At 51.9% G+C, this 9486-nt stretch overlaps 1 long non-coding RNA gene across 1 annotated transcript; it reads right to left on the reverse strand.

Moving 5' to 3' along the window:
- Positions 1-1161: 1161 nt before the first annotated feature.
- On the reverse strand, positions 1162-6953 carry LOC118353132 (uncharacterized). The gene is made up of 3 exons (XR_004811430.1): positions 6712-6953; positions 5485-5719; positions 1162-1589 (listed from the first exon to the last, which is right to left on the reverse strand). It is a non-coding gene; the product is annotated as an uncharacterized LOC118353132 (long non-coding RNA).
- Positions 6954-9486: the final 2533 nt, after the last annotated feature.

A 9486-nucleotide genomic window follows, 5' to 3' on the forward strand; every position in this document is an offset into this window, starting at 1 on the left:
TTCATATTCAGTGGATGCTATGAGAGAGAGACTGCTAGACGCCATCTTCACTTGGAAAATCGAGGCTACATATGCCAGAATAACTCTTTGGGTGACTCTCATGACATTCTTATAGATTCCTTTCAAATCTTTCATATATAAATTGCTAATTTGAGAAAATTCAGGACAGTTGGATTTTTTCATTTTTTATTTTAAAGTAAAATGAGGGTGCTGGCCTGTGAGTCTGATTAGAGCAAAGGAATTTTGTGGATTGCTCTCTGGGGCACCTCTGTGTCCTGGGTCTGGGGAGTGGGTGTCCTGGGGGCAGTGAGGCCAGGTTCCCACAAGCAAAGCCCGTTCTTGGAAGAACTGTGTGCTCCCTTGAGAGACCTCTCAGTGGAAGTCCCTCCACGGCTGCTACCCTGCCGGCTGTCTTCTTCCCAAGGAGCACCTGCTCCTGCTAAGGCAAGAAGGTAAGGGGTTTAGGGTAAGACGAGGCACTGCAAGTCTGGTGTTTCCACAACTGAGAGCCCCTCCGAGATGTTCTCAGCATAAATATTTAATCTGCTTCATCCACCCTGCCATGAATATTCGTTTCCGTTCAGGGAGCAACACTGAGTTATTGGAATGTCTCTCTGACACTTGATCCCTGGCCTCAGGGGCTGATGCTCACTGCCTGGCCCGTCAGAGGCTGAGGCATCATGGGTGGTCTCTGGGCACCCAGCTCATCTGTCAAGCACTGGGCATGGGACAAATGAGGGTGGAAGCCGCAGTGGACAGCTCTGGGTGGACGGCCAGTCCACTTCAGGAGCTGCCTTTCTAAGTCACTGGCTGGTTTTCTTCTGTTAAGATTTTATTTATCTGAGTAAGATAGAGAAAGAGAGAGAGAGAGAGAGAGTGAGCAAGGGCACGGCAAGGGGCAGAGGGAGAAGCAGACTCTCTGCTGAGCAGGGAGCCCAGCGGAAGACTTGATTCCAGGACCCCAGGATCATGACCTGAGCTGAAGGCGGATGCTCCACCGACAGCCCCCCAGACGCCCGTTTTCTTCTGTTTTAAAGGAAATGTGAGTCCATCGCCAGCCCTAGCAGCCTGTCCTGGTTCTGCTCTTTACAAACCAGCTGGGGCACATCGCCCCTGCCCCACCATGGCCCCCATGGCCCCCACAGCCCCCACGGCCCCCATGGTCTCCATGGCCTGCCGTACTGGAAACTGAGGGAGGGCCCAGTGTGTCCACTGGCACAGAAGTGCACTGTGAGAGGGAATGAGAAGCCTTTGAGCACATGCATGCCATCGGGTTGGACGTGTACTGTAGGGTGGCACGCTTCATCTCCGGACCCCACATGCTTCCGAGTAGGGAGGAAGAGCCGTGCCATGAGAAGTTCAGAATCCTTTTCTGGAAAACCTCGGTGCTTCCTTCTGGGTTCCATGATTGCGTCTTCTAGAGAAGACTGTCGCCATTCGTCACATGTACATCACTCCTGTTGATTTTTTGTTATTTAGATGATTATTCTTAGTCTTGCTGAAGAATAGGATGATTTGGTTGGCAGCAGAAAGTAGAATCGTTTTGTTTCTCACCGCGGGATGAGTAAAATTGACAACCTCCTCCATTCCTGCTAGGTCATAATTAGAAATTAGCGCTGCATCAGACTGTTCGCTACAGCTGTAAACTCTGGCAGAAGAAGTGACAAACACCTCAAAACTCTGTCAGTGACTGAATTCACCATATATTTTTTTTTAAATGGTCTCGGCTTACTTTTGCCTCCTGTCAGAGAAACATGAACAGAATTTGTGGATTTTTAAATAGTTCTTGAAGTATTTAAAAATTGCCCTCTTTTTAACAGGGAAAAATATTAATCTCAACTTGTTCTTGGAATCTTTCCATTTTTGGGTTTAGACATACTTGTTGTTTTTTTTTTATCCTCAAAGCCAATTTTTTTTTTTTTATAAAATTATCATGATGGGCATAAAGGGCACAGGTGAGAGTTTGATGTTGGTAATCACGTGTGCTGTATCTGAGCGTGTAACCACAGCAAACTGGGTCTGCTCACATAAATACACGTACGTGGCTGGTTGGCACTATTGCCAAAAACATTCTGACTGTGTATGCAATTTGTCAAAACAATTCTGAGGCTTGCATGAATATTTGGATCATGAATATTCGGATGTTTCCATAAGCTTTTGTTGTCTGATACATGGCATTTGGGTGGAAGTTTAGTTCATTGTGAGTTTTTAAATTATAGGTTTAGCAAAAATTTTACATTATTTTTCACTAGGAATTATGTGATTAGATGCGGGGCTTTATACAACATGATAAATTTTAAGCAGTTATTTGAAAACTCTGCATTCAGTCAAAATAGCCTTTTGGGTACTGATTTAGACAATTGTGAGGAACGCTAAACGTCACTCACTGGCTCATGTTTAGAAGCAGCTTTAGGGAGGCAATGAGAGGCATGTGTTCACGGTTGGCACCGGACTTCAAGGTCACACTCCGGTGCACTTTGCCTTGACCACATGGGTCATGAGAGGGGTCTGCTGGGCATGAAAGAACCTCCCTGCTGCTGGGTCCCTATGACCAGCCTCTGTCATTGCTGGGCCAGTGCAAACTTGGGGGTTTCCCCCTGAGGAAGCTCCAGGTTATTTTCTCTGAGGGGTTATCATTTGGGTGCCTGTCACGAAGTAGGAGGCATGCCTGCAGGTGGTGTGATGCTTTCCAAGAGCCGAGTGCACTGGGGGCCCATGGCCATGACCCTCCTCTGCAGCCCCATTGTGGGTCAGGCCTGGATCAGGGGCATGACGGTCCAGGGGCACGACGGTCCAGGGGCACAACGGTCCAGGGGCCCTGCTCTCCCTAGAATGCGCCTGAATGGAGATGACTCCTGCCCCCACGAAACTAACGGCTGACTGCAGCAGGTCAGATGAGGGCAAATGACGCAAGGACAGACCTCCCGAAGGCCAGCCCTGTGGCTACGGCTCATCTTGCAGACCACTTTCTCCGTCCTCGGGAGCTGCTCCCAGGTTCTGGGCTGTGGGAGCCCTGGGCTGGCAGAAGGGGCTGTGTTGGGAGGGAACTTGCGACACTGGCCTAATGCCGGGGACGCTGCTGGAGGACGCTGGTCTCACGTGGCCTCATGTGGAGTCCTGGGTCCCCCTGGCTGGTCATTGGGTGTGAGGAAGGCCTGGGGAGTGAAGGTGGGTGTAAGATCTCCTCTGTGCTAGGGGGACGGGGCTTCCAGTTCCCTGAAGTCCCTGGAGACAGCGGGGCCTTCCGTGGTCACACAATTGCCTCTGAGAGCCCATGCTGTCCCTTGGGGTCAGCAGGCGGGACCCAGAGTCCCGGGCCCAAACTGTGCAGTGTCTCAGAGCAGAGCTTGGCTGCAGAGAGTGTAGACCTGGGAAGGGGCCCCTTGCCCCAAAGCTGTGAGTGGGGATGGGGTCTGGACTCCTGCCCCAGGCAGGAAAACCTGTTCCGCAGCTGCCCAGCACAGCTCCACTACCACCCTGGCCTTGCGGGCAGAAGGCGCTCCCCACATGAGGCCTTGGGTGCCTGGGGGTCAGGCATGGCCTCCCGCCACCAGACAGCCATTGCTTTGGGTAAGATAAGGCATTTAGTCATTTGTCACGATGATACACGTCCTGATGACATGGGCGGGCCGGCTTCTGAACACTGCCAACAGCCCCACTGGGGCCTGGCGCCCAAGCGAGCGGCGGCCCACCCACCTGGAGCAGGGAAGGCGACACCTGACGGGGAAACCTCGCTCGCACATGATTGATCTGCTCGTAACAAAGCTAATAATTACCCAGCTCTTCATTTCCATCAGTCTTTGTAACATGAAATTTCCCTCAGTGTGAGTGGCCAGGGCCCGCGGGGGTAGATTGGCGCACAGAGCCGCTAAGCGGCAGGTGCTGCGTGCTCCCTGCCTTCCCCCTGCAGGTATTTCCTGGAGACAAACAGCCACACATGCGCTCCGTTGCAAATAATCTGGTTTCATTTTGATGTATTTTTAAAATCCACTCACTTTTAGGAAATCTTAATGTTTGAAATTACTTTTTTATCCTCATTTGCACACGTGTTTTCCCACATACATTTCAGTGTCATGGTTTTATTTCAGGAGACCTAAGTGTATGTCAGCGTTAGAGCGTTTGCCTGAGCGGTGGCCGCAGCGGGTCCCTGGCCAAGGTTCATCTCCACCTTCTTCCTCTTGCTCCTGCTGTCTCAACAGAGCTACCGTGTCACAATCTGGAACCCTACACCTACCTTGTCAAGACGGAAAGGCCTTTAGTGCACTGGACTAACACAAATATCTTTTAATTCATATATTTGAAAGGGATTTTATTGCCTAAAAGAAAAGCTGAGAAAGGAACTCTTGGTCTTGCTGCTGGGATTTGGTGATGTGTGGTGAGGCTTGGTGGGGTTTGGTGTAATTTGGCGGGTTTGATGGGGTTTGGCGGGGTCTGGCGGAGTTTGATAGGGTTTGGTAGGCTTTTGTTGGGTTCTGGTAGAATTTGGTGAGGTTTGGTGGAATTTGGGGGGGTTTGATGGGGTTTGGTGGAATTTGGCGGGGTTTGGTGGGGCTTAGTGAGGTTTAGTGAGATTTGGGAGTGTTCAGTGGAATTTGGTGGGCTTGACGGGGATCAGGTGGGATTTGGTGAGGTTTGGTGGGACTTGATGGGGTTTGGTGGGTTTAGTGAGGTTCAGCAGGGATTGGAGTTTGGTGGGGTTTGGTGAGGTTTAGTGGGGTTTGATGGAGTTTGGTAGACACATGTGGACTCATACAGTCACACACTGACAACTCTCACACACTGACACACCCACACTACATTCACCTTCCCCCTTCCCCAGACTAGCAGGAGCCACCAGTGTTTCCTCCCAGCCCCTGACAATTAAAGTCTCCTGAAGTGCTTGTTAAACATCAAAGTGCAGCTTCCAGGGTCTCTGAACCCGCAAGTCTAGACAAGGCCCAGGCACACACCTTGATAAAATAACCCAGGTAACATGGCTTTTCCGGCTGGAGCTGGCCTGACAACGCCAGGAGGTCCTCTGGTCCCTGTGGCTGGTGTGCTCACACAGAGGAGCTGGCAAGCTGCTTCTCGCTCAGGTCATCGGCTGAGTTTGCACGTTTTGCTGTAGGATTTGTTCCCATGCCTGCATCCTCTGGTGCACTACCTGCCAAGCTAGGGCTGGGTCCTTAGACGTCGTTGAGTGGCTGAGTGACTGCCTCAGAAGGAATGGGGCCATTAAGAGGTTATTTCAACCCTTCTTGTGTCTTCACCCTCAACACCCGAGTACCGGGAGTTCTGCTGTTTTGTAAGAACTCCCCACTCCAGCCTGTCATGTGTGGTCCTGGCAGCCCTGTGTGACCCCTGAGGGGGTCCTGGCTGCCTTCTCCCTGGGCTTCTCCTGTCCTATCTCTTGGCCATGCATCTCCTCAGTTTGGAAACCTCCCACACCCATCAGGGTCCTGGAGACTGAAGCAGGAGCCCCCAGAAACCTTCCCCATGACTCACCTGTTTCTGTGAGCTGGGTCCACTCTTCATCTTTGTGCTGTGCACCTTGAATAGAATGTCTCTCTTTCAGAGAATACGGATTTGACTTTCAGAACTCAGTAGAGGCACCACCTGCCCTGGGGGGCCCGACACCCTGGACCCGCCTCTGCGCACCATCCTCCTTGGCTTCCGAGCTGGTGACAAGGTTCCCCACAGCCCGCCTCAGCTTTAGTGTTTGTGTTTTATTCTCAGACCCCTGTCGTGACAATGAGGCATCTCTTAAGATCTTGAAAATCAGGAGAACAACATTGGCTTTTGAATTTAAATGTGTACATTAATTCATAATTGATCATCAGATCCAAGATTTATAAAGACAGCTTAAAGAAACAGAATGGCTCCCAAGTGACAAAACTGAGCTGTAAGCAGATTGAAGGCATTCGCTTCGTTTAGGAAAGACTGTCTATTTAAGGGGGGTTGGTCAGCTTAGAAAATGAGGAAGGAAGTAGTGGCGCTGCTGTGGACAGGCGTTCTGTCTCCCTTCACAGCATACTCGCCGCCTGGGGGTCCTTGGCACCTCTGAGCCACGCTGCCCGTGGGGCGACCCCAGGGAGATGGCTCCTGCCAAGTGTGCTTGTGCTCTATAGCTGTCTCTCCATGCACCTTGCAGCTTCCCCACTGTCATTATGGGACTTTGTCAGATGACTCATCCATCTGATTGACCAGGACATGTCATCTGTTACTAAAATGGCCTGAACTCCCCATTTTGTTCTGGCTTCACATTCAGCTCCATTCTCTTGTGGGCTCTGGGTCCCGTTTCAGTGGCTCTCCCCCTTGGCACTCAGTAATGGGACTCAAGTCTGGATTTTCATCTGTGGTAGACAGCAGGGAGTCATCCTCTTACTTCCACCGAAATGCTCCTGCTTCCATCAAGTAGAAGTAACGATGCCTTCCTTCGAGCCAGCTCTGGCCTCCTCTGGCTGTGGCTGGCCATAAAACAGACATGGCACAAAGCTCCTGGCACTGCTGGGTGCACTGGGGTCAGCCTGCTCCAGGGAAGTTCACGAAAGTCTGTGGAGTGAGCCCCAGCCCCACCCGATGCCTTGGGGCCCATGGAGCCGTGGAGGCTCAGGGCCTGCTCACCAGACGGGGGTCCCAGTGGGAAGGGTGAATGGGGGTGAGTGAGATAGGAACTGGGTCTTAAAGAAAGCAATAACCTTGGCAAATGGAGAGGAAAGATAGATGACTAACCTGTGCAGAGACACAGTTGCAGAGCTGAGCAAAGGAGGGACGAGGTGGAGGACACTCTGAAGAGTGGTTTGAATATGAACAGACATGGAAATGCACTTGGTCGGCAAATAAGGAAGCTTCCTGCGTGGAGTCAGTTCTTCCTGGATGTGGTGGGCTTCTTTCATGATCATGAAAACCGAGCCAAAGCCTCACACTGGAAGTATTGACGCTCATCTCTCGTTACGCCTTCCAGTTATTGGGCAATCCCCATGCAACAAAGGGCCCTTTCAGATGAAAAGAAACAGCAACTGATGTCAGATGATGAGCATCTCCTCCTCAGGCCCTCTCTGACTTACACGTCCAGACTGGAATGACAAACAGAAAAAATCCCAAGTAGGTATAAAGTAAGAGTTACATACTGAAGCGGAATAAAGCCTGGGTCCGGAGTAGCAATTCCAATATGTTTATAGGGCATCAAACACCTGCAGGGCACATTGGCTTCTGAGGGTGTTCCTTAGATGGATAAGGCACGTTTTCATGGAGTCCTTCAGTTTGGGGATGGTTTTTAAAGATTTTATTTATTTATTTATGAGAGATACACAGAGAGGCAGAGACACAGGCAGAGGGAGATGCAGGTTCCCTGCGGGGAGCTCGATGTGGGACTCGATCCCAGGACCCCAGGATCACGCCCAGAGCCGAAGACAGACACTCAACCACTGAGCCACTCAGGCATCCCAGTTTGGGGATGATTATCCATGTTTGTACAGGAAGAAAAAGTCTCACAAAGCCCTCTTGTTTGGATGTTCTTCCGTTACTTGAAATTCATCATGTCCAATGGCTGGAGCAGGTCCCTGTCCTGAGGCTGCTTCTCATGGCTGAGCGAGGCTGAGGGCAGGTGCCTACACACCAAGCAGGGCCAGCCTGTGTCTCATGGACAGTCGACTCCTGAAAGTGTGACGTGGACATGGGGTATATTGTGGAATGAGCTGGGAGTGCACTGCACACCTGTGTCTACCCCTCAGGTTGAAGGTAATAGGCTTTATAATTTTTTCATTATTATTGGTATTGCAGAACCAATCAATACTAATTTTGAATCTCAGTCAATACACTAAATGCCAAAACAGAGCTCTTCTTGCAGCAAATGGTCACTAGAAATCTGGCAGACGCATGTAGAGAGACAATACTCCTGACTTTGGGGAATATCCCAGCAAGCAAACTAAGTGAAAGTCTGGTTTGACGAAGGCCCAGAGGGCACGTGTTTATTTAACCCAGATTAGGCACCAGCTGCATGCCTGGTGCTGTACTGTTAGTGAAGATTACTTGGGCCAGACTCTGTGTTGGGTGGGAAACTACAGTTTTAATGTAGGGAACGTGAACTTTGGCCTTGGAAGGGATTGCTAGACCTTGCCAACCGTGAAAGGCACCCATGGAGTGGGTTCTCCTGCTGGGCACAGGGCTGTCAGCCTCGTCACATGAGCTCCACTGGGAGAACGCACACGGCCTTTGTGCTGAATCCTTGCCCCAAAGACAACTTGATATGAGAGCGAGCTCAGTTCTTTGGGTTCTGAATGCCAGTAGCCATGCATTCTCTCCAGAGCTTGACAGATAAGCAGAAAATGCACGCTGTCGCTTTTTCCAATGTGGGACATTCATGAGGGTTTTGTAAGCCCACAGGCAGCCAGGCAGTCAGTGAGGCAGGGACACAGGGAGCACGCCCTTGGCCGTGAGCTCCTGGAAAGGACGAGAAAGTTCAGTAAATGCTCACCGCCCTTGGGGAAAATTTTACTGCAGACCCATCAAACCCAACCTGTCTGGAAGCCCGACCTGACCCTATTCACGGGCCTCCCCTCTGACCTTACCTGCGACTGGTAGGAACCGATTCCGAAGGCTCTAAAATAATCTTGGTACATTGTTTCAATCGTTACGGTGTGTCCCGGGGGTCTGTATCCTGTCCTTGTGGAGGCGAGCCCCCCACGCAGGCCCCAGGGCCCCCAAGTGTCACCTGCGGGGCTGGCCTGGGGAGTGGTGCTGAGTCCTGGGGCCACCGGCTGGGGTGGCGCTGACAAGGCCATGCTGCTGCTGACGCTTGGGACCTCAGCATCACTTGGCTCACCAGCCGGCCCTGCAGCTAGAGAACCTTTCAGCAACAGAGGCCACTGTTCCCCAGCTGGCCCTTCAGCGCGAGGTGCAGAAACTCTGGGCATCGGGGAAGCTGCAGCTTGGATGCAGCTGCCCTCCCAAAGGGGCGGGGCTGCCGCTGCCTATCCCTTGACCCCCCATCCTTGGGGATGCCACGAACCAGCCACTTGCTGTGTTCATGGGTGACAGGCTACTTTGGACGGTCAGACACACATCTGTGTTTGTGCTGAGCTCTTTTACTCTCTGGTGGTGGAACCGACACCTCTGACACCATCCAACAGAGACAGTAATTACCCAGGAAGCAGACAGCAGCAAACCCTGCCTCCCACTTTCTCTTCATGGGTGGGGGACATGATGGCTGCGTGGCCTTCCCTCCTTCTTTCCCTTGGAGTGTGCAGCTTGAGGCTCTGCGTGCACCCTTCTGGGCTCAGGCCGTGGCAGGGAAAAAACTGGTTGTTCCAGTGAATCGACCTCCCGCGCGGAGGTACCTATGTCATTGCCAGAAGAACTCACTATCCCCCAGAGTCTCGCCGGTGTCGTTTGTGTGGGGCTGGAACACTGGTGTAGGTCCCCCCAGCTGTCTCAGGCGGTGGGCGCTGCCTCGGTGCCGACCAGGCTCTTTCCCTCAGGTGCCAGCGGCGAGGTGAGCCACGTGTC

The sequence above is a fragment of the Canis lupus genome, chromosome 1 (assembly GCF_003254725.2).
Source record: "Canis lupus dingo isolate Sandy chromosome 1, ASM325472v2, whole genome shotgun sequence".
NCBI classification, from domain to species: Eukaryota; Metazoa; Chordata; class Mammalia; order Carnivora; family Canidae; genus Canis; species Canis lupus.